This window comes from Ornithodoros turicata, chromosome 4 (genome assembly GCF_037126465.1).
Source record: "Ornithodoros turicata isolate Travis chromosome 4, ASM3712646v1, whole genome shotgun sequence".
NCBI classification, from domain to species: Eukaryota; Metazoa; Arthropoda; class Arachnida; order Ixodida; family Argasidae; genus Ornithodoros; species Ornithodoros turicata.
The window spans coordinates 58180837-58203827 of record NC_088204.1 but is presented as its reverse complement, the minus strand read 5'-3'; the positions used below and the strand labels follow the sequence as shown (position 1 = coordinate 58203827).

The following is a 22991-nucleotide window of genomic DNA, read 5'->3' as shown; positions in this document are numbered from 1 at the left end:
CCATCTCTCATAGGATATATTGTCTTCAGACTTCCACGAGATCTTCGAATCAAACATTTTCAGGCGTTATTCAGAATTCGCCGTGTTTGTGCCGGGCAGCCGCACATGGAGCGCGAGAGATATTTGACGTCACGCGCTCCTCAGATTTTCCCGCAATGCTTGGCGCGCTCCATGGGCGAACGTGTCGAGTGGGCGGCCCAGCGCTCTCGTAATCATCAGAAATATGGCCATCCGCACTGCGTACTTGCAAAATACTAGTGGCACCATAATTTTACATAATATTTACACCTTGTTCGGTCCCCTTTTTGCAATGGACAAATTTCGTTTCCGTTGTCCTTTAATGCTAACGTCATCTTCTCCACCTCATATTACAAGATACTATGAAACGCTAAATCTGTTCTTAAACGGCACCTTAACATCCTACATGGGGACGACAAATTAAAAGAAATATTCCCGAATCCCCCACTTTGGTTGCATTCCGTAGATCTCATAATCTGCGCAACATTCTCACATCCTCCCGCTTAACGCAAAGACAATCTGGTTCTACCCATGTGGTAACAAGCGTGTCACACAGTGTAAAGCTTGCAATTTCATTCTCCCATCTACATCCACCTCTTACTATTAGCTCTGAATTATCATTCAACATCCTCCAACTGCTTCATTGCAATTCTTCTAATATTTGTTATATATTCTGAAAGACGGGCAATGCACAATACATTGGGAATCCTCCAACTTCATGCGGGAAAGGTTTCTACGGGCATTAAGTTCGATATTCAAAATTTGCGTCAATCGGCCATTTCTGTTGATTTCAAGCTGCCACGCCATAACATACACAACAATTTACGAATTCTTATACTGGAATCATGTTATAAAAGAGGTATTAAACGCAAAAACCGATAATGATATTTAATTTCAAAATGCAAATTACTGCAGCCGCATGGAATCAACATAAGGCCTCGCTCTCTCCATTCACTCATTAAGTTGTAACGTATACCTTCAATTATAGCCGTTCTTCGTCATGAACATAGGGCATCATTTCCAGAATATTTTCTATTACTGTATACGTGTTTTACCCGTCCGTCGTCATGCGAGGCCGGAGATTACCTCTCCCGCTTTTGCCATGTACACTGTGTGATTAGTCCAATTCCCGTATCTTGACCTTGGCTGGTATTCCTTATACGTCCACTGGGGATCTAGTGGTTTCCCTTTCCAGAGCGTGCGTGCCTTTTTCCCTCTCCTCCTTTTTACTCTCTCTTTTTCTATTTGTTGTCCCTGGCTCTGTGTTTTCGCGTGACCACTTCGTACGTTATACAGAGATGTCAGCTCTTTATCATTTTAGTGGTTTCAGTGTTTTCATCTCTTCTTCACTCATGCATGCTCCCGAAACTCAAGTCGCTGCACGGTACCCCTTCAAAAGAGCGACGTGGATGTCCATAAAGGGAATATTTCGCTCGGGCTACATGTCACGCACAGAGAAGTATCTTCAAAGTAACTTTGAAAACGCGTAGAAGTTGTTGAAAGTATTTAAGTTAGATTACTAACTACTGACCATTGAAAGTATTACCAAGGTACCAGTTATTCGCAAATGTATTTAGGATACGTAACGTAGACACTGTACTCAAGTTAATTACTGTACAATTCTGATAACGCCTACAGGCGAGCCAAAGGTGGGCTTCACCTAACGCCTCTGTAAACCAGGTGAAGCATCCTTTACAATATTGTGCGGATTCTTGCGAATTGCACTGTTGTTTTTTTTATTTTTTTTATATTGGAACCTCAGAAGCAGCATTATCCACCCACGAAACTTCCACGAGAATCATTAGCGCTGGAGTAAATAATGCGAAGTGATGTCAGTCTACAAATCCGTTCCACAAAGGCGTTCAGAAACAGCGTGCATTGCACATAGGTATGTGAACATACATGTGAAGCCCGCTTTACGTTTTTGACCCAGAAGGAAGTCACTGAACTGTGTTCTTTGTGTTCCAGCTAGACACTGATTTCATTGTCTTTTCCAGGCTTCTATGATTTTGTTACAACATCTCTTTTATTTTTTTGCGAACTAAAACACGGCGTAGAGAAATGGTGAAACTTTAAAGGTACCCTCCAGACATACACCTCCTTTCGGTGAAAGAATCGCGCGATGTACGATTAAAAGTACTGCTCCCTTACTTTTCAGCTTATTCTACCCTTTCAATGTACCGGCACAATCGGATGTTTCCTGTCACCATCGTCCTGCTACTTGAACCTCCCGCCTTGAGCTTCTTTGCACACCTCAGTGCATTATAGGCAGCTATTTCTAACCAATAGTGCATTCTCATTATTAGCTGCGTTCACCAATTAGCGGCCGATATCAAAGGATGACCACTCTCTCCCTCTCTCTCTCTCTCTCACTCTATCTCGCTCACTATGCACTCCCATGCCTGCGGACAGGTGGCGACGGCGTCCCATGAAGCGGGGCCACTTAAAGAAAGAGCTTCGAAGGTTCCGCATCATTTGCAGTGGTGAGTTTGACTCGTGGGTTGCGCACGTGCTCATCAGCACTGATGTCAAGTGTGTCGTGCATGTAACAGCCTCCGTGTGTAATGCCAGTGGGCGGCGAGTAATCTGCTGAGCAACGCTTATTCTTCGGAGAAAAGTGTCGTCTGCTACGGATTTGCAGTCTGCCAGTTGGCTCTCGGAATTGTTCACGGCGATCAGTTGCACTTGCTCGTTACACAGCTGTGAGTATTGTTTCTGAACAGTTTCCCGCAGGAGGTTCACTTTTTTTCCCCTTCCGGCTCACGTGCCTTCTCACATGGATTTTCTCGATAGTGAAATATCTCGATGGCATAGTTATGATAGTTCAGCGTGAACCTTTTGCCGCGCACGTTCACCGGTTCTCTTTTTATTGTTTTGTCGTGTTCTTTCATTTTCCCCTTTGTTGCTTTCTAAGTAGGTCTGATCTGCGGAAGACGTGTCCAATAATGAAAAATGTCTATCTATAATATATTGGCTGTATGTGTAGATACAGCGCAAGACCGTACAACGTGATACCATTTTGAAACTTATTCCCGATAAGATACGATTCGGAAGTAAAACACGCCGAAGGGCATGATTACAAGGACTCAGTTAATTTCTGCACGCCCGCGCCGCGGCAGCCCGGTGGTTATTATCCGTTTCTACACTGTTAGTCAGTTATAACTGATAAATCCTGACCTCACTTCAGAGTTAGTCGACCGTAGCACTGAAGAAACTTCAAAGGTCCTATGTCGAAACAAGCTACACCTATCAGACACAATGCGTATCGCGGAACAATAGGGAGAAAACGGCTGTTGCAGGTGATTTATACACAATGAAAAATAAATATCGTTAATTAGCTCGGGGAGTTCATAAAGTAATGACGAAGGCAGCGCTGGAAAAGTCAAGTGAAAGGTAAAGCCCTCTAACAGAATTAATAGCGACTACTTTCTGCTGAGAATTGCAAATCTTTCCGGCATGCCCAATCTGTGACTGTACGTCAAAAAGTTACTCACGTTCCGAGACAGCAGGTATGAAAACCTCTAAGAGTTTACTAGTCTAACTTATTAAGTTTTGTGTGTAATTGGAAGGAATATTTCATTATGGCACGGACTCTGACAGTTGATAACTATGCTGCTACCATGTTGCATTGAGTAGCATAATTTCATAATGGCTTTTCTCCTTTTTTCTTTCTTTCGAAGGCGGCAGAAATCTTCGCATTAGTGGCCCGTAGTTTCGGCCTTCTTCATAAGATGAGGGCGTTTTTATTTTGCTGCGGCAAGAGGAGTTGCCTGGAATAATAAACCTATTAACATTCAAACCAGCAAAAATAGAAAGAGACGAGGGCCATTTATATGTATAATAAAAACGGGAGAAGGACACCAGTTAATAAACGGTAGTTCAATTTTTCGTAATTCCAACCCTGGGTATTTCATTTCTAGAGATGCGCTCCTATATATTCATCTTTTTCGTCAGCACTTCCTCTCGAGTGCTACTTTCTATTCATACAAAGATAACAATGATGTTTATACCCAGGAAGGGGTCACCGACAGCTGGTTAGTGTTCCCTCTCCAGTCCCGTTTGTTTAAGTGTATCCTCGTTTGCCATGTGTACGAAAAGCCAGATGAAGTGTTGCCGGCTTGTTTAAAAAAATGGAGCGCTGAGCGGGAAATATTAATGCAGGAGTCAATTACTTTTGGTTCAGATTGAGCAAACATTCGTGAATCATGTACGCTGTTTTTTACTGGACACTAGAAGAAGTCTGTTCGAAACATAGGCTGCTGACCTGGAGCGTTACTCTTGGCATACGGGATCGCTGGTTGGAGGCGTAAGAGCACGTGCAAAATCTTTTGTAAGACAACCGAATACCTCCGAATCCTAATGAACCTATTGGAACAAGGAAATGAACCTAAAAAATGTCATTTTTTAATATAAGTGCTTCGATATCAGTGGTGCAAAGCATCACCCTCGAAGCGGTTCCACTTGTGCAGTTTCGCCAGGTATATAGTTTTGCCGACATGCGTACCACGCGTTGAGCTGTATAAGGTGAAACTCTCAAAGCTGCGTGCAGTCATGAATTGCAAGAAAACGTTACTTTACAGCGACCGCGGATTTCTTCGTCCGTGCCAACCACAGAAACTCATTTAGTTGAGAACCACGCGACATCTGTTAAGCATAGAGGCTAATTACAACGTGAAACGGAAAAAGGAAGGACCTTTGGGCATTGTGCGAACGCGTTTCAATCCGCTACCGTTAATGGGCCGCCGCTGGAGGTAACTTTCTGGTGAAACTTCTTTACAGCGATAGCTGTATGAGAGAACTTGCTTTCAACGACGGCATATAAGTCCTGACTTCTTATTCAGAGTGTTGAAAGAAAGAAGGGATCAGGTCCCCCCTCAAGTCCTCCGAGCCCATTTTCATGCTCAGGTAGACGAGAAGTTTTCTACGTTACGGCAGCATATACCGATGGGGGAATCCCGAAACAACAAGTCCGCCTCAGCATTCGTCGTACCATCCGAAGGCGTACTGCACGGAAGACGCCTTTCACATCCAACCTCCTCCACAGCTGCGGAACTCTATGCCATCCTTTTCTTTCTACAACACATCGCTGATTTTACACCGCGGGAATGGGCAGTCTTCACAGACTCCAAATCTGCACTTCTGGCAATTGAAAATTCCGACATACGAGGCCCATCCTCACCCCTAGTCACAGATGTGTTAAAGGTTTACTACACTATCTACGCAGCAGGCCACAGGCTAGTTCTCCAGTAGGTTTCAGCCCATTGTGGTGTCGCGGGGAACGAGCAGGCCGATAGCGCCGCAGAAGCAGCACTCTCGTATCGGAAACGGACCCGTATTGTTCTGCTGAGAGGAGACCGCCGTTCAATTCTCAGACGCCTAGTGACACCCCTGGCTTCTCGCCAATGGACAACCGACATTCTTCCCCCTCTATGTTGAGCAGAGTTGATCCAACGCTCGCTTTCCGCATGCCACGAAACACCTCTCGTCAAGATGCTGCATAATCCACCGAATGCGCCTCGATGTGGCCTTTACAGCTCAGTGGCGTCACCGCTTGAGACAAGTTGACTCTCCCACCTGCTGCCACTGTGGTGTGCTTGAGGATCTGGAGCATATTCTTCTTCATTTGCTCCCACTACCAACCTTCTCGAACTACACTCTCCGAGTCTCTTCATTTTTTATCTCATTTAATCTCATTATTTTATCCGAGTCTCTTCGTCAGCTGGACTCTCGCCTCTTCTCGCTATCGAAATTGCTTGATCCCTGGCCTAATCCAGCCCAGCAACGCTCTGCGCTCAAAGCTCTTCTGACGTTTCTGCACACCATCGGACTTCGATCGTTATTGTGATGGGGCTGGTTATTTTATTCCCCACATTCCCACCAGCATGGGGTAGAGTGTCGCCTGTGGCGATGAACCGCCCAACTCTCCAAAGCCAAAATAAAGTTGTTGTTGTTATTCAGAATGCCGTTGGTTGGCGTTGCAGCAAATCGGAGAGCACATGAAAAGACGTGAGGTGTCACGCTGTGATGTTTGCAAAAGTTGCGTCCTTGCAGAAAAACGGCAGCCGTGCGGGGTACGAGTACAAACGCCTTCAGTGTGTCACACGCTATGTGGTGGCCACGAAAAGTGCGTACGGCGTCTGCAGATAGAGAGTGGAGGAATCGGCGTGCCGCTGTAGAACGCAAACGATATGGCACACCGACGGGACAAGCAACCAGACGTGCACTGAATGCACGACGATAGCATGACCCACCGGTTAGAGGAAGCAAAGCGGCTGCGATGAAACGAAATGTGAGAAGACCCGAAAGCTAGTGAACACGAGGCCCAGGCAAAGAGAAGTAACTGTCCCGGACGTGTGCACCTCAAACGATTGCGCGTCCGTCTGAGTTTGTGCTGGCCGACGCGGACTTTGCAGAGAAGGTTTTGAAGAACAAGTTTGGACACGGTTGACGTTTGTGAGAGGCTGTGGTTTCGCACCGACACGCTGTCCGCACGCGCGCAACGCCACCAACTGTTGGCCAGGGAGTTCACTGCAGAATGTGTAGAAAACTCTAAGAAGAAGGGGAAAAAAAAAAAAAACTGGTCTGCATGTTGCGTGCGCGATGCGACCATGAGCCTCATCTCGCCCTTATTACGCGTGCTCGATGCAGCTATCGCTGTTACTTCTTCGTGCGTGGCCTGCGAAAAGGCCTGAATTGCCTGGAATTTTCCGAATTCAAAATCAAACTCTTGAATGGTGTTACATGTATATTGGAAACTTTTTAATGTTGAATGAAATATTTTTATGTTTGCATTGTTCCTGTCGTGGTTATACACTAGCGCGTCACAAAGAGTCTCGCGATCACATAGTGTCATGGACACGGACAGACCTACATGGTCGTTAGACCTATGACTTTAAAACCAAAACTCTAATACGTAGGCAAGTAAAGCCGATTACGCGGAAGAGCTAGACAGCACCGTTCCTTGGTAACGTAGTTTTTAACATCCTTCGGAAGTAGGCATGTAATAAATTTTGTAATTATCGTGCATTTCGACCGTTTCTTGAGTTCCAATGCTGTAATTTTGTGCGCGATGAAAGCTGGTAGGGGAATAGGAGGACTGATGACGCAGGACCTTGGTGCGGTACCCAATACCGCCAATGCTGGGATCATATGATGCAAGAAAGACCACAAGGAAACCTGTCTCCACTCACGCTTTATACTTGAGGATAAATATTCAACCCTGAGTCACACTCAGTCGCACGACAAACGCTGTCCATGCCGTTTGACGTTGATCGTAAGAAACACACTCTTGGACGGACAGATCGCATTGCTACGTTCTACTCCTTTCAATGTATGCTTCGAGCGTCCTCTAGCTTCTTGTCTAAGATAATGAAGATACCCCTGTTCGTGAACCTGATGTACTGCCACTGGGAGACATATAGATGAGGTTACTGCGTAATGCAACATTCTCGCATTCGGGCGACTAACTCGGCTTTTACCCGAATATGTCCAACTTTATGCCCCTATTTTCCCCGAAATATGCTATAATTGAAAGAAGGACAATTAATAGGTTTATCTCACTACGTGCCGAAAGCGTGAAAATATATAGAAGTTCAATAAGACGCACGAAGCTTTCGGAAACTATCGAAGTTTTGCTTTCCAACGCTTGACGGCCCCGCATGAAAGCCGTCCGTATTATCAACGAACAAATGGCTGTATTCTCGCACCTGCATGGGAATAGCGCAGACATTTGCTGCTAACATAGTGACAGCCTAATGCTGCGATTCAAGGGCACCACTTGTGTGACGGAAACCGCGGCTGAGGGGGATGGGAAAGAGAGAATTAACGGGTGGTCTTGCAGGAAGGCAGTTCCCGCACTTCATTCAGGGCGTGAAGTGTCAGTTGAGAAGTACTCACGTATTTTTGTCACGAAAAACATAATTGTATAACATACAGAGTCTAAACAATCAAGTTCAATTTCGAATTCGATTAGCTAGAGGAGGTATGCGTCTTATAAAAGAGGTCGGTTTGCTATCTAAATGTAATAGCGTTTTGTTCACTGCGATATTACGAACACTTCCATAATCCTGAGGTAATATAAAACTACACAAACATGTCGAAGCCAGGGACTATTCGAACGAAAGCAATAATGAACTGAGGTTGTTATCAGTATATTGCTCATCGTGTCATGCCCCAGGGTCGATTATTGGAAGTGTGAGGACACGTGCGGTCGCAGCTGTAGCTGATAGCGTTGAGAGCACTTGGCGATCGCTTTTGTTGCAGCACCCGCACGAAAAACCGAGTATCGGGGTTTCGTACTCCTCGCTTTTACATTTTGAAATTTCTGTTTGCCGTAACGCCATAGCGGCTGTTGTGCGACGAGAATGGAGATTGCATGCAAATGCTCGATTCCTTCGTTGTCGCACGTCAAGGAACGGAGACCCGGCCATGTGTACGACAAATATATCCGATGCGAGCAAAAACGGAATACCTTTTCAATACAACGCCGTGCTCAGACGCGTTTATGTACCTACGGCGGTGTCCATTCAATCGTCAGTGGAAATGCTAGAGGGTAGGAGGCAGTGGGATCGAGTCCCTGCCAGTTCTGCAGTATGACCTTTTTCCACGAAGACGAAGGAAAACGTACAAAGACATTGAGAGAAAAGTTCCTTCGCCGTTAAACGAAGGTGTTACGCGTACTCGCTTCATAAATATTCGCCACATCACTTGAGAACTACAACATTTAAATGAGTTAAGTGCGGCTGATGCAGGTCCCCCAAACTCACCTCGGAAAAGCGTGCAACGAAGAAGGCCGCCACTAGATACCCCACTGTTGCCGTTCCGGATCACTTCAGCGCGCTAAGTTTAGCGGCAAAATGTTTTTGTTGTTTCTGCGAATGAATCTAGTCTTTTATATGTCCAAATAAAACGCGTATAACAACTTTCTCTGTCGTATTTCACTTTTTGGTCCCGTTTTTAACGTGTTGAGCGATCGGAAGGATCTAGTGCACGGCTGCGTGCATCACATAGCGTACCTGTCGTACCAGGCGCCGCAGGCGCTGCAGTGGTCCATTTCTCCTTCGGTGACTTGGCCTGGCTTGGATTGTGCTTCAACGGGATCTTTAGCGCGCTACAATCCACGCAAGCCAACGTCTGGTAACAATGGGGTATCTAAGGGCGGCCTCCGGCATTGCACGCATCGGGATAGGAACAAATACATGGGAAAATGGCGACCTTGGGGGACCTGGGCTGATGGAAGAGCGCTTTCAGAAATTTCTTTCAATCCGTTCTTTTGCATACATCTTTGAATTTGAATCGCTCATGCAGTATTATGGAGGAAAGATGAAAGTCACTGAAAAGGTTAGCCAGCCGTAGGACTCGAACCCCCATCTTCTAGATTGCCGGTCCAGGGCTCTAACAATTGAGCTAAGCTAACACGCCTTCTCAGCGACTTCCAAGGGTGCGTCATCTGAAGGGACAAACCAGCCACTCTTTCTCACTCATCCTCTTTTCACACTTACATTTTTGCTCACTCACCGGAGGAGAGCCCTGAACCGGCAATCCAGAAGATGTGGGTTCGAGTCCTACAGCTGGCTAACGTTTTCAGTGACTTTCATCTTTCATCGTTAATTTCTTAGGCAAATTGAGGCTTTGTATGTATTTGTCCCTTCTATGTTGTTCCAGCCTCAGAACATCAGTTCTTTCAGTATTATGGGATGCGCATTTTGACTCCGTAATCTACGGCTTGCCCTGACACTTTAAAAGAATATCCTCTCTCCTTTTTTTCTAAAGATGCCTTAGATTTACCGAACAAACGCGTGACCAGCCTCTTACTGCCAATAAGACAGCAAATATTTTACTACTTCGTCCGTGTGTTCAGACCGCGACACCAGTTCCGAATGAGACATATTCCGCGGCACCAGACGTTCACAGTAACTTGAGTTGCGTAGTATAGTTGAGTTACGAGAGTATTTATAGGTTACGCATCCTAAATACTTTTCCGAGTAACTTTGTATCTATCAAATACTTTCAAAGGTGAGTATTTAGTAATGTAACCTAAATACTGCTTTCAATAACTTCTACTCGTACCTCCCATCGTCAAAAAGTAGGAGTCCTTTTTTGTTCCACCAAAGCATTCGGTGATTCGTTCTTTCCACGCACATCTCTCAACTGGAACCACCTTCCCGGAAACTTGACATCAATCTATTCAACAGATTTATTTAAACGAGCTCTTTGTAATCATCTTATGTTTTGAATGACCTCTATGTTTCAATTTAGTTTTAATTCTGCAGTTTTGTAATGCATATTATGTATGTCACCCACTTCCCTCTGTAACGCATATGACCTGCCGGTATCAAAATCAAATAAATCAAAATAAAGAAATAATCATCTTTCGAGTTAATTTGGAGATACTCCTCTATGCGAAACATGGGGGTCGGGTGAAAGATAGACTTTTCTATTTTCCTCTTATTTTGGTCTTAGCGCCGCGAAGCAGCTATGAGCGGCGTATAGAAGTGGATAGATGGAGAGAGGAAAGAAGGAAGGAGTAGGGGACGGGGGGGGGGGTATTATGCGAACTGGGCCGACTTCAGAAAGAACTGCAAGAACTTGTCCCGGTGACGCGCCTTGTGCTGTGCATATGCATACGGTGGCTTAAGCGTTTGAGATATTTGGGACATACTCGTCCCTCTTGGGTAGTGGTGGCGTGCAGGGCTGACGGTTATGCGCGGGGTAAACAATTGAGACTCCTATAAGGCGAGATAGAAGGAGTTGTTCCTGCAAACTGCAAATAAATTTTTGGTCATGCCATTTTCAACTTCACGCTGTTCGTATTTCTTTGATAGCGAATCCCAACTGTGACATCAAAGTATCTTCAAAGCAACGAGTTCTTTTTAAAATTATTTAATACTATATCTTAAATACCTTGCAAGCTGTGTATTTAGTACTCTACTCATTACCCCTTTTCCTGGTACTTAGTATCTTATCTTAAATACTTTTTGTGTGTCTCTCGTACAAGCCAGCGTACACGTGCCTTACGGAGCTACTGCTCTTCAGCCTCGTCTCTGCTGGCGCCATTACACCCCTCCCTTTCAAATACAGTGATACTTCTGCGGAAGACGATGTTCTCTACACGGACACGTCGGAGATTGAGTTGCAAATGGTTGAGCATCCTCTTCGACTGGTGAAATGTCGATCCCATTACATACCGCTGTTGCAAGTCGAGGTCCGACAATCGCCTCTTGAAATGGTCAGCATGAATGTTGCGCTGTTTGTGAGATCCCCCGTTAGAAGTTCGTACGTTACACCAACCAAACACGGACAATGGTACCCTTAAGGGCACCGTAAAGCAGCAGGCGGGTTACGTTGCCCCCGTAGCTAACAGCTGGTTCCCTGTAAACCCAGACGAGTAAGTTATATACATGGTAAAACGGCTTGGGACTCTGTGTGGTGGGAAATAAATCTCAATTTGCAAAGCAACAGTGTCGTATCTTCCCGACTGGCTTGCTGCTCATGACGATTACGTAGCCAACACGTAGCCGACTTCTTATGTTTTAGACTCAATGTTGTGCGCATGCAATGTAGTTTCGCCGCCGGTCTTGACGAGCAATGCGCAGTTCGTGGCGACTTCGACACACTGTTGCCCGTAACTTACAGCTGTACATTCTGAAAAACTATGAGCGCAATTGTGACGAAAATCGTGACACGAGACAATTGAGGGCTCAGATTATCGAAGAGATAAATTTTGTGCCATTACATATCTTCTGCTTTACAGCAGCTTTAAAAGGGGCATCCGGGGTACTTCGAAATTGTTATAGTGACCGCGTAAGTAAATTTGGTAAATTTTTCAGAACTGAGAAACAAACTTGGTTGGGCGGTCGGAGACTCATGAGATACAAAAGAGCCGGGAAGTTTATATCGAAACCGAAACTTCTGAGGGCTCCTTCTCCGCCCTCCTCTACCCTGCGCGACGTCATAGGTACACTCGTTCCGCTGTTGACTTATGGCGAACTAGGGTGGCCATTTGATGGCAACACTGCCTAGGGCTTGGAGATTGCTAGGTCTCCGCCCGCGCTGGATCACGTGACCGTCGCCACCTGAACATAAGTGCGAGGAATATAACGGTCCTAGACGCTGGGATCATGTTATGGGCACCGTGGTTGCTCGTCCTCGGGTTCCGTCGTCTGTCATCCACGTGCACTTAGACGAGCGGGCCAATGATGGCCCTCGCCACCCTCGCAGTGCGGATGTGACGACACCAGATATAGCTGGGCAAACCGGTGCCCGGTCGCTTCGAGGCCTGGCGAAAGAAGTGCCAGTTGGAAAATTCCTGATGCTTGGAGGGCACCACGCGAACATGCGAGATTTGGCAAAGCTGGTGAGAACAGTCGGGATCTGTCAAAAAAAGTTGCCACGCAATGACCGCCCGAATTCGCCATTAGTTTCGGGCACGCGATCTTCGTGCGACATGGATGACGGATCATCTGCTCCCTCGATTACGTTGTAAAGGACTCGTCACTGGCGGAACAGAACCTCCAGAAAGGCGCACGCGAAGAATGCCGGTTGGGTGAAGCCCAGTGTTGCGGACCGCAGTTCCGCCGAGGAGCGCCGCATCACTCAAAAGGAGATATTCGTTTTCTAATTATCTCTACCACCTGGGGATGAGAAAATGTGTCCATTGAAACATCATACGCTACGGAGTGATGTCGCACTATTACTTCAACACGTTTTTGGTGCGGCGTCTCGCTTTAAGCAAGTGTTTCTTGTTTCTCATCAAGACTTCCTTTTGAATGGTATAACCCCTGTCTCCCGTAGCGGAATGGTAACTACGCTTCTGTCGATACCTCGCTCCTAACGATGTATATATGAGCGATTTAACGAGCCAGGATTAACAACAACATTCGCCACAAGCCAAGGTCTGTTGAACAGTGCCTCTTGATAAGTAATTCGAACTATGGTTGTCCGGTTGTTGCGCGAAGGGTAGCCTTGTACTTGAGTACGAAGTACTTATAGTATCCTTCTAAGAGTCGTTACCTTCCCTCTGACGACAAAGGAAACAGTTTAGAATCCGAAGGAAGTTATCAGTCCCCCCGTTCGACTTCAGCTGATGGTGGCATCAGGGTATGTCTGATACATAGATGACCTAGATAATCTTTCTGAGCGGTGCTGGTAAACTGCGCACCATTGTCTGGACTGGAAGACCTCGAGCTGTGAAATGGCTTCAAAACCTTCGATTGTTGCAGTAGTTATTGTATACACCAAGAGGCGCACGTCGGGCCACTTGCTATCGATTATAGACTATAATTACACATATTATAGGCATCTTCCGGTAGAACTCGGCAAAATACGCATGCTGCCGGTATTTTGGAACTTCCCATTGGTGAAAGAAAATCGGAAGTTGTCGGTCCGAAGAAGCTCAAAGCTTCGCATGATTGATATTTGAGCCCAATGCCGCTTAGCCACACATAGGATCGTGTCAACGTCTTCATTTTCGTCTGGCCGATGTGACCATGATGTCGCAGACATGAGACAGCGTGGCGATGCTGTGAGGGTGTGGCAAAGAGCCCATACTCCATATGATGCAACCTTCTCTGTCGTTAGATCAATCTTTCGCGTAAAATAGGCTCGTAGCTCAGGGTTACGTTCTGTAAGCCGTCCTTCCATGATGTAATGGTACACCTTTGAAAGGACTCGATCATTGGCTTTCGCGACTTCCGAAGCTTTCAAGGGAACTTCCTGCATGGCGACAAAGAGCAATGCGGACTTTCCTCACGCAGCAAGAAAATATAAAACGTACCATAAACGTTTATTCTTTGTTAAGCTTATTTCTCTAAAGTAAAATGTTGACTTAGGTAACGTTCGCCTTGGAGTTTTATGCGTGTGTCAAAGATGTTCCACTCCGTGTTTAGTCATTGATCTGTATCACTCTCCTCTTTTTATGGCCGACCAACTTATATTGCCGAAAATGTGTGTTGTTCCCTTTATCGTCCGTGCCTCTCGGTTTACGAGCATCACTCTCCTGTATTCGCGTACTCGATAAATTCACTTCGAATAGTGTAAAATATTATTTCTATTCTTCAGCTCGGACATTGTTTGTTTTATTAATCTGGTAGACGTCTCCCGATGTTCTAGATGGGGAGAACGTCACGCCTCCATACTCAGAGCACCTAAATTGGTAGTGGCATTGTATTCCCAACATTGCTAATTCGGGTTACGTGTTCCAATCCAGCCGAGGGCGCAAGCAATTTGTTGACATGGTAGAAGTTGCTAAACTACCCCTCTGCTGGCTAAGTGACGAGCGAATGAAGGACGCAGACACACATGACGAGTCGCGCTTTCAACCATGCGCTGGTTTCTCAAAGAAAGGCAGAACAAAGAAGGATCAGCTGTTGCCTAACATCTAATACGACATCTAATCGTATTAGATTGATCAATCAATCAATCTAATACAACAAAGGCCCCCTCACTCCCGGCACATGGATAAAAGGAACCCTAGGCTGATGCAGTTTCCTTGTTCATCGGTTAGCGCGGCCCTTGGGGCATCTGATACAGCTACCTCTTGATCTCCTTATGTTGCAGATTTCAGGCATTTGCCTCACATGTACGTCTGTAGATTTGAAAGCTGTTGTGGCCGCTTCGAAATTGGTATGGCGACTACAGGAAGCAGCCCGGCCAGCTAACTGCGATCCATTAACATGTCCCGCGTTCTGGTTTGTATTACCTCTTATTCAAACAACTGCGTGTTTCGCCTGCATATGTATAGACCTTCACGCAGGACAAGGGAATAGAGTATACTCAATAATGTTCTCTAAATAGGTTCTTCGAAAGGGACGTCAAATGTCGTGTGCAGTGTACAGAAAGTCTCAACGCATTCTAAAGTATTTTCATCTGTGCAAATTAGTAGTCGGACATGGCGTTACTCGTGATCATGGTTGTCTCTATGACGAAAAGTTGTGAGCTATCGTCAGCGTAATAACGAACATCGTCGTGCTCATGAATAATGTTAGGACCCGCATTTTCAAATTTGTAAATCACCACATTACCGTTGATCCCCACTTCCTATTCGCTTAGAACAGTGCTCACTGACTATGAAATTACCTGCTCCGAGAACAAATTTTGAACAGTTCACTCTTGCCTTCGCGGGTGCTAAGGTATGGAATAAATTACCGTTAGATGTACGACAGTCTAACTCGACACATCGTTTCAAACACAAAGTGACACGGCATGTAGGCTGTTCTAACCAGAGTTGATTTTTGTATTGTCATTTTTTTTCTATCTCTTATGCATGTGTTATATGTCTATGCTTAGATAAAGCGCAAATTTACATGTGAAGATCAAGACTATAGTGTTCCCACAGAGAAATACGAATATGACTCGATGTGTTATGATATAGAGCTCCGCGGGCTTGCTTTGCTGTCCTGACTTTAATGGTGTAAATAACATTATCTATCGTTACGGTGACGTAGACTTTGACCCTGTCTCGGTCGACATTCTGCTCGTGAATACGTTCCATCCTAGATACAAAAAGACCGGGTTCAGCCCTGGCCTGAATTCGGCAACCTAAAGGCAACAGTCATGTAGCAAGCTTCATCATGTAGACATCAAGAAGTCCGGAAGAAATGATTAGTCGTACATAAACTGAAGGAATAAAAATATTGGGGCGTGGGAAACGAATAAAACGCAGAAACATCACTGCTGCGCCATTTGTTCTCGACGCCATCTTTATTCTGCGGGAAAAGTATACTAAAGTTACGGGATCGACCCTGACCTATAGGGAGCCAGCAACTTGAAGGAGCAGTGAGAGCTCCTTCCATGTACTTTTGGTGGTCGTTTGTGTAACGAATAACATGCGCTCTCACGCAAAAACGCTGATAGCAGCTGAGCTCTAGCGCGACAGAGAGATCTGATTTGCTGGCCCTCTGGAAATCCCTCCTATCCATTACAGGGCTTAATACATGAGTTGACCTAACTCTGTAACTCTTAGAGACGCCACATGAACCGCCGCGCCGTTTCCGTAGCCGACATATTTTTGGTGGGAATTGGGACCTCGCGGCTACTCGCTAGGTTGATGCTGCATCACACTGATGTGATTACATTACGCCAGGAGATGGGGCTGGGCCTTCTAGGTCACGCAGCACTGGTCACAGCGGTTTCTTGAAGCTGATTTTGTAAATTGAATCACGAAGTGACGAGACACTGTTCGGCGAAAATATTTAGCCCGGTGACTTCTGATACATTACTTGATGACGATGCAGGGTTGCCAGCAATGGCAAGCGTCGTTTCATTTCTCCTTTAATAGAGAAAGAAAATCGCGGCTAGTTTGGGGGGGGGGTGCTCACGTGCTAGTCTGGTGGTAGCAGAGATGTGTGAGTCCGCGTCCCGCCAGGCGGCAGTCCCCGACTTTTCTTCAGATTTTCTTATTTCCTTCTTTCGTATGATTCATTGGGTGTTGGCGAGGCTTAAGCGTTGTGTGTGTCTTAATTGTCCGTTACACGGTTTGGTGCTTTCGCGCGGCTTACCGCACCTACTCGCTGGCTGATGATCCGCTGCGTTGAAATCGATTGCAATCGATCCGCACGCCGCAATGATCGTCGGATTAGGTTATCGGAATCCGCAAGCACTCTAAGCATGTCCTGGGCTACCTATTCCATCAGCGGACAGTGCAGGGACTTTGTCCCATGTGCTCACCTTTGTACTCATTTAAAGGGGTTGGGACACTGTGAGACGTGTGGTTCGTTACGCTATTACGCGTTGCACTGCACGTCATACTGGTGACGAAAAAAGAAATTTTCTACGTGCGTTAGATGGCGAGGTACAGGCCTTTGAACGCAGATATACACCAAGAGTCCCCCGCACCCCCAGCCCCTACATGTTTGGCGACGCCCCCTTTCTTTCCAGTGCACTCCCTACGAGGGGTTGTTTTTCATCTTTAGACAGCCACACAAGAAGCCGTTGGAACATAGCTTTTTATTTTCTTTTTTTTTCCACAACTTCTCTGAAATTTTCTGCAACACCCCCGTGCTTGTGATTCTGGATAGACCACTCTGTAAGACACCTCTGCGTCAGGTGTGCAACTTCAGAGGCACGAGAGACTCCGCGATCCCCATTGGTGGGCCAAAGCACGTGACCTCTCTCGCAGCTGCCTTGCTCGCGGAGATGCATGTCGTGAGGCCCCCAGCCAAACGAGCTTTTGTATTCGCTGGGCCGATTGTTCACAAGTTTATTACCACCCTTGCTGTAAAACTTCAAATTCATGTTTATGTCGACGTAAATAACCATATTTGATGTTTATCCTCCATTACTAGGGATGACGACACTCGTTCGGTAGCGTTGACCCGTCCTTCTTTTTTTTTTTTTTTGTGCTTGTGTGGAACGCAGAGAAATGCGCACTCAGACGTAATCATCGCGGGAAGTCTTCATTATGCAACGGCGCTGTTCCTTTGGCCTTCTAATAAGATGGTGGAGAACGACGAGAGTGCAAATGAATGAGAAAGTTTCTTAATGCATTGCCTTATTAACCTTTTTTCTCAATGATCCTTCGCTGCAAGTAGTGCTTCGTGGTGAAGCAGCTAGGTTTTTCGGGCACCGCCGACGAGTGGTTTTGTACGTTTAGTCAACATGATGTAAGGAGGAAGAATGCGTGATCTGTCTAGCTGAGCCAAGCTTGATTTAACTGATGAAATGTCGAACCTGCAATCGGAGGTCGCTGGTCCAAGCCCCACTGCGTCTGGTAGCGACTACCGTTCTACACAGATAGGTGTTACCACAAGTCGGTAGGAAGAACATGGCCCTGAAATGGGCTACGTTACACTATACCATGCGTGAGTTGCGAAAAGTGACTGTCAACCGTGGTACGCGTATAGCATGGTTTCGCGTGTAAGTCTAAGGATATATGTATGAGAACGACTAGGGAAGACTCTACTCGGAGTATGACAGTAGGAGGAAAGGTATTTTTTCTGTGCTTATCAACACAGTCTTTGTAGAGGGTACTATAAAGTGAAACACAACTATCGGGGCTAGCACATACGACACTCCTTACAGTCTGTACACGGGTCACCATGTCGACGGCATGTTCTTTGACTTTGAAGAAATACTTTGATATAGGGTACCGCATTCCTGTCTATTACTTTGACTATCTACTCTTATCATATAGCACCTCTTGCTTTCGCATGGATTCAAAATTTTTTCGTAACCGTAAACAGTGCGCTCCAGTGAATTCCACCTCTTCTTTCTCCTGTTCCGTCAGTAAGTCCACCTTACATAAATAAGTTAAGTCAGTCTAATCACACCATTTGGACATCCTATTTCCTGAATAAACTTCCTTTGGACTATTGAATTTATAGCCTGTCTGTTTCAAGTCTATAGACATCTTTTGGACTATCGTGTATCCTTTCTTTGGCCTGTCAGTGGGGGATTGGCACCAACAGCCTATACAGAAAGGAACAGATATATAGAAATATATATACAGAAAGGAGGACAGCCTATACAGAAAGGAAGGACAACCTGCTACAGAAAGGAAAGAGATATTCTGTCTATTGACTTTCTATAGACTGACAATACACTGGCCACTTATCCACTGGTCCACTATTCCCCTTCCACTATCATCATATGCACCCTATTCGGATTCATGAACTGTGATCTGTTGTGTGAAAGTGCATTGATGTTTTTTTAAACTGTGTTGAGAAGCAATACGTGGCCATCATTGGCGCACGTCTAGAATCATCGAGGATAATTCTCAGTGCCATATGCAATAGCTTAACCAGTGCTTTCAAGGCGTACCACCTCTGAGCACGTAGCACGTGCAGTTAGAAAGGCATATGCAGCACTGCCACCTCCTTCTTAAGAGAAAACATATATTATATATTTCTTGACTCTCCAGCTTCCGCAATTCCAGAGTCCTGCTTGCCTCTGATGAGTTAGAATGAAGGGTGAGGTGTCCCAGCTTAATTCAATTATGCGTGCATCCAACACCGAAGTGAGGAATTGCTCGGAGTATTAACTCACCACAAATATAATGCCTGTGTTTGTAACTTCTTTCGGTTCGGGACAATCAGTTGGTCCATTGAAAGTCAAACTTGCAGTGCGTAATTTGCGATGCAGGTTCACATTGATGCAAATAGCAATCTCACTGCACAAGTTTGACTTTGAATATATTATACTGAACTTTGAGTATACTATACAATACTGAAAAGGTTAGCCGGCCGGCTAACCTTCCATCTTTCATCATATATATTCTCTGTCTGACACTTTTTCTCGGGCTACAGGTTGGCCATTATTTTTTTTTTCATCAGGGCCTTAAGGATCTCTTCTAGGTCCGTTCCTGTTTCTAAATTTTATTAATGATTTGTCTGCCGGCTCATCTTCCCGAAGTTCGAATATACGGCTGTATCGGCTATCACAGTGTTTCTCAACTGGGCTTCCGCGGACAGGATTCTGTTTAACACCAGCGAGTGTTAACTTGACCATCTAGGCTCGCTCTCGGAAAGCCATGTTATTGGACAGTGCTTGACATTGGAATTGAAATCGAGATTGTAGAACCGGGTTGCCGTGGCTGACGCTCATTGCAAAGAGTAGAACAGGCAGCTGTCGTCTTCATCGGTTGACGCAACTCGCAACTCAACCCAACAGTTTCTCGGCGACATGGTATTTTGTGTTTCGATGGCATTTCAAGCACTTGGAAAGTCGGAGGTATACTTCGGAGAAAGTTACGAGCTACGCTCCTGCCTATATGACTTGGGATTTGCAAGGTTCAGTGGCAACCCATATTGCGCTATCTGCGGGGAACTATTATCAAACAGTTGAATGAACATGGCAAACCAGAAACGACATCTTGCGACGAAACAATGAATATTTAAATGAATTATAGTTAAATAATTAAATAATCTGTTTACACAGAGTAAAAAGTTGCCACTTGTACGGCGTCTCGTTCGCCTCACCCAGTTCCATATAGTACGGCGTCTCGTTCGCCTCACCCAGTTCTACATAGTGATGTCACGAACCTGGCAAGGTTCGAGCTCGCAAAAGTTTGAAACTTTCGAACTTTTCTCAGAAAAAATCGCAAAGGTTCGCAAAAGTTCGACTTCACTGCGCATGCGCTGGCGTAACCTGCTCGGAAACGTAAACAGTCCAACGTACGCCACTCAAGGCTTAATCACATCAGACAATATGTCCTCCTGTACGATATGTGCGATAAATCAGTTAGCTTTCCTTCGATTTGTACTTTTCTAGCAAGAGAAACTTACCTGCGCCTACCACGGTACCACCTAGCATTCCTACATACACCTTCGCAGAGTAAACACACAAAATAAAAACAAAGCACGCAAGGACAACGGCGCAAAACTGTTAGCAGTTAAATCTTAAATGTACAAACTAGGTTTACCACGAAACCAGAACACTAGTGGGTTCTGGTCTCGGACGGACTTTCCTCGCTTACCTGTCATCCAAGGCCCCACGAAGTTTTATAGCCAGCTGGCAATTATACCACCCGCTTCTGAGTCTACTTGAATAACAGCAATTAGAGAAATATCTAGTATTTTATTGGCAAAGGAAATCTTTTTCTGCTTTCTGAGTTGTAGCTCATAGCATAAATAAATGCACCTATACCATCAGTCGATCGCAGTTGGCATTTATCGCACGTAAAAGAAGGCAATACAGCAGCAAGTAAATTTGCAGTTTGGTACCACAAAAAAGACACCAGCAAGTTACGTGAGTGAAGGGCTCGACCGACAGTTAGCCTTGCTCATGTGGGCAGAGATATGTACTGTTGAGGACACGGTTGTCTAAAATCTCCAGCCCGTGGCCGAGCATTCCCCTGTCGGCGATGTCGCGCACGAAGGAACTATACTATTACAGTCTCCGAGGTAAGGCCACGCAGCGCCACCTGTCGGGAGAGCGTACCATCGCATTCACAGCGTCGTCTGCTAGGGAGAGCAGTCCAGCGGGGCCTCTTCTCGGGGAGGGTATTGGTATAGTTCATTCGTGCGCGACATCGCCCATTGGGGATCTATATGTACATAAAGGATGAACTAAAGCAGGAGTCATTAGAAGCATATGGTGAAAAGAAAACATGCAAAAAGCTGTAAAGGGAACAGCCTGACTGGGCTCATTTCCAAACGCAGTACAACAACAAACATTACAAACACAGGTTAACAAACACTGGGACTGTAACTGAGAGTAAAAAACAGTACAGCATAACAATAAATTGTTCTCTCTTTCCCACAAACAAACATTGCATAATTATTAACATCAGTGTTTGCAATATGCACGAATTTGTTCTAGGAGTAGCAGTACAAGTCGTGAGACGAGTTCAATTTCCCCTGTTTTATTTTTCCTTTCAAACAAACTTCGTCAAGGTGAATTTTACGTTTACCTCTTGCGAGGCCGAAATAGCAAGCAGCGAGTATGCTGCGCTGCAGGAATGTCAGAGACATGCAAGCACACGAGAGCTGTGCCGATGCTCTCTTACAGATAAGATCTAAGTGTGTAGCGTGTGTAAGAATGTAGTTTAGAATTTACAGGGTGATTTTGCGACACCCGTATGCCACTGGTGCGCATGTTTTTGGGAGATCTGAATAAACGTCGCATTTTTTTCTGTATTATTTCCCAAGTGAATTGACGCGCTGATTCAAACGCGCAGTTGCACAGCTAACTTGGTATACGTTTTCGCGCTATATCCCTTGCGCTTTCTTACGCATAATGGCTAGTCAAGTTTGAAACAAACTTGTTCCGTTTCGTCCAGCCAAGGTTTTACCTCCCTTCCTGACGTGAGCTGCACAGAAGCATGCTCCAGAAAAAAAAAAAAAGAAGAAAAGTAGAAGAAAACAGGAAGCGTTGAGCAGAAACGTGGACTGTACGTACCGCTCCAGCATTTTTGCCGCACGCACACGAGCATTGCTCATGTAACAGGTTTGCCGATTTTGAGTCGCTCAATCCCACTCTTCCGAGGATGCCTCAAAGTAGGCGGTATCCCATGCATGGAAAGAAGAATATGCAGAAAGACAAACTGCTCTCCCTTCGCCGCACAGAGTCGCATTGTGGCGCAGCACCAAAGTCGTTTGGCTTAATTTGCTGGTTGTTGTCAGCACTGTTTCCTTAATCTATGACTTGAACAGCAAAGTACAGGTGCAGCTCGGTGGCCCATGCGAATAGCAGCAACTTCTCCGCAAGTGAACGCGAAGTCCGCCGTGTGAAACTGGATCAGCTAGTTCAGTGTTTCACCGCTGCGCGGCGTTCCTTTCATGAAAACAGCGAATACTAAATGATAGTGCGAGTGTACTAGAGCAATATACATTAGTTTGATAATTTCTTGAGTAACTAGGTACCTGCACCTCTATAATGTACCGATGACGTTGAATACTTTTGAATTAACGTGTTCGATATGATGAGACCAATACATTCCTTCACTAAAACAAACAACTAACAACTTAGCAGTCTTACACAACATAATTACATCGTTACGGGTTTTAATATAATAGGTTAATACAATTTTTTATTATATGGCCTAAAAACTGCCTTCGATTTTCTTCGGTTATTATTTAAGTTATTTTGTTTCTTTATTATTTATTGTGTGCATCGGCTCACGCTTTGTAATGTTGAAATAGATTTTTCTGCTAAAGGGTGAGGATGTGCACCGGAGAGAAGCATACTGCTATCATCTGCACATATTAGAAAGTCTGTCTCGAGATTTAGGTGAACAATGTAATTTATACGTGCATTAAACAATAGGGGACCCAGTATGATTTCCTGGGAATTTCCATCAAAATTTCTGACTGTAATTTCGAGTTCAGTTTGGAATAAAAGTTGCCAGACTTGAGGTCCTGCTTCTGCCAATTCGGAAAGTAACTGCACGTTAACTACTTACTAGTTACTGTAAGTCACTACTTACTATTTCAGTAAAACAACTGCAACTGTAACCTAATAACTCCTTGTTAAAATAACTTTTTCGAAGACTAGTGATCCCAAACCCAAGAGAAGAGGAGGGTTGTGGAAGAAATTCA

At 45.2% G+C, this 22991-nt stretch overlaps 1 protein-coding gene across 2 annotated transcripts in view; it reads left to right on the top strand.

Annotated features, from left to right (window-relative positions):
• Positions 1 to 2484: 2484 nt before the first annotated feature.
• LOC135391614 (guanylate cyclase 32E-like) overlaps positions 2485 to 22991 on the top strand; it is a 548591-nt gene continuing 528084 nt past the window's right edge. Inside the window, exon 1 of one of the 2 annotated variants that reach the window (XM_064621932.1) lies at positions 2485 to 2720. The gene's annotated coding sequence lies outside the window, so the exon portion shown is untranslated. Of the gene's footprint in view, positions 2721 to 3484; positions 3528 to 22991 lie in introns of those variants that run through there. The other variant, XM_064621934.1, reaches the window with a different exon arrangement.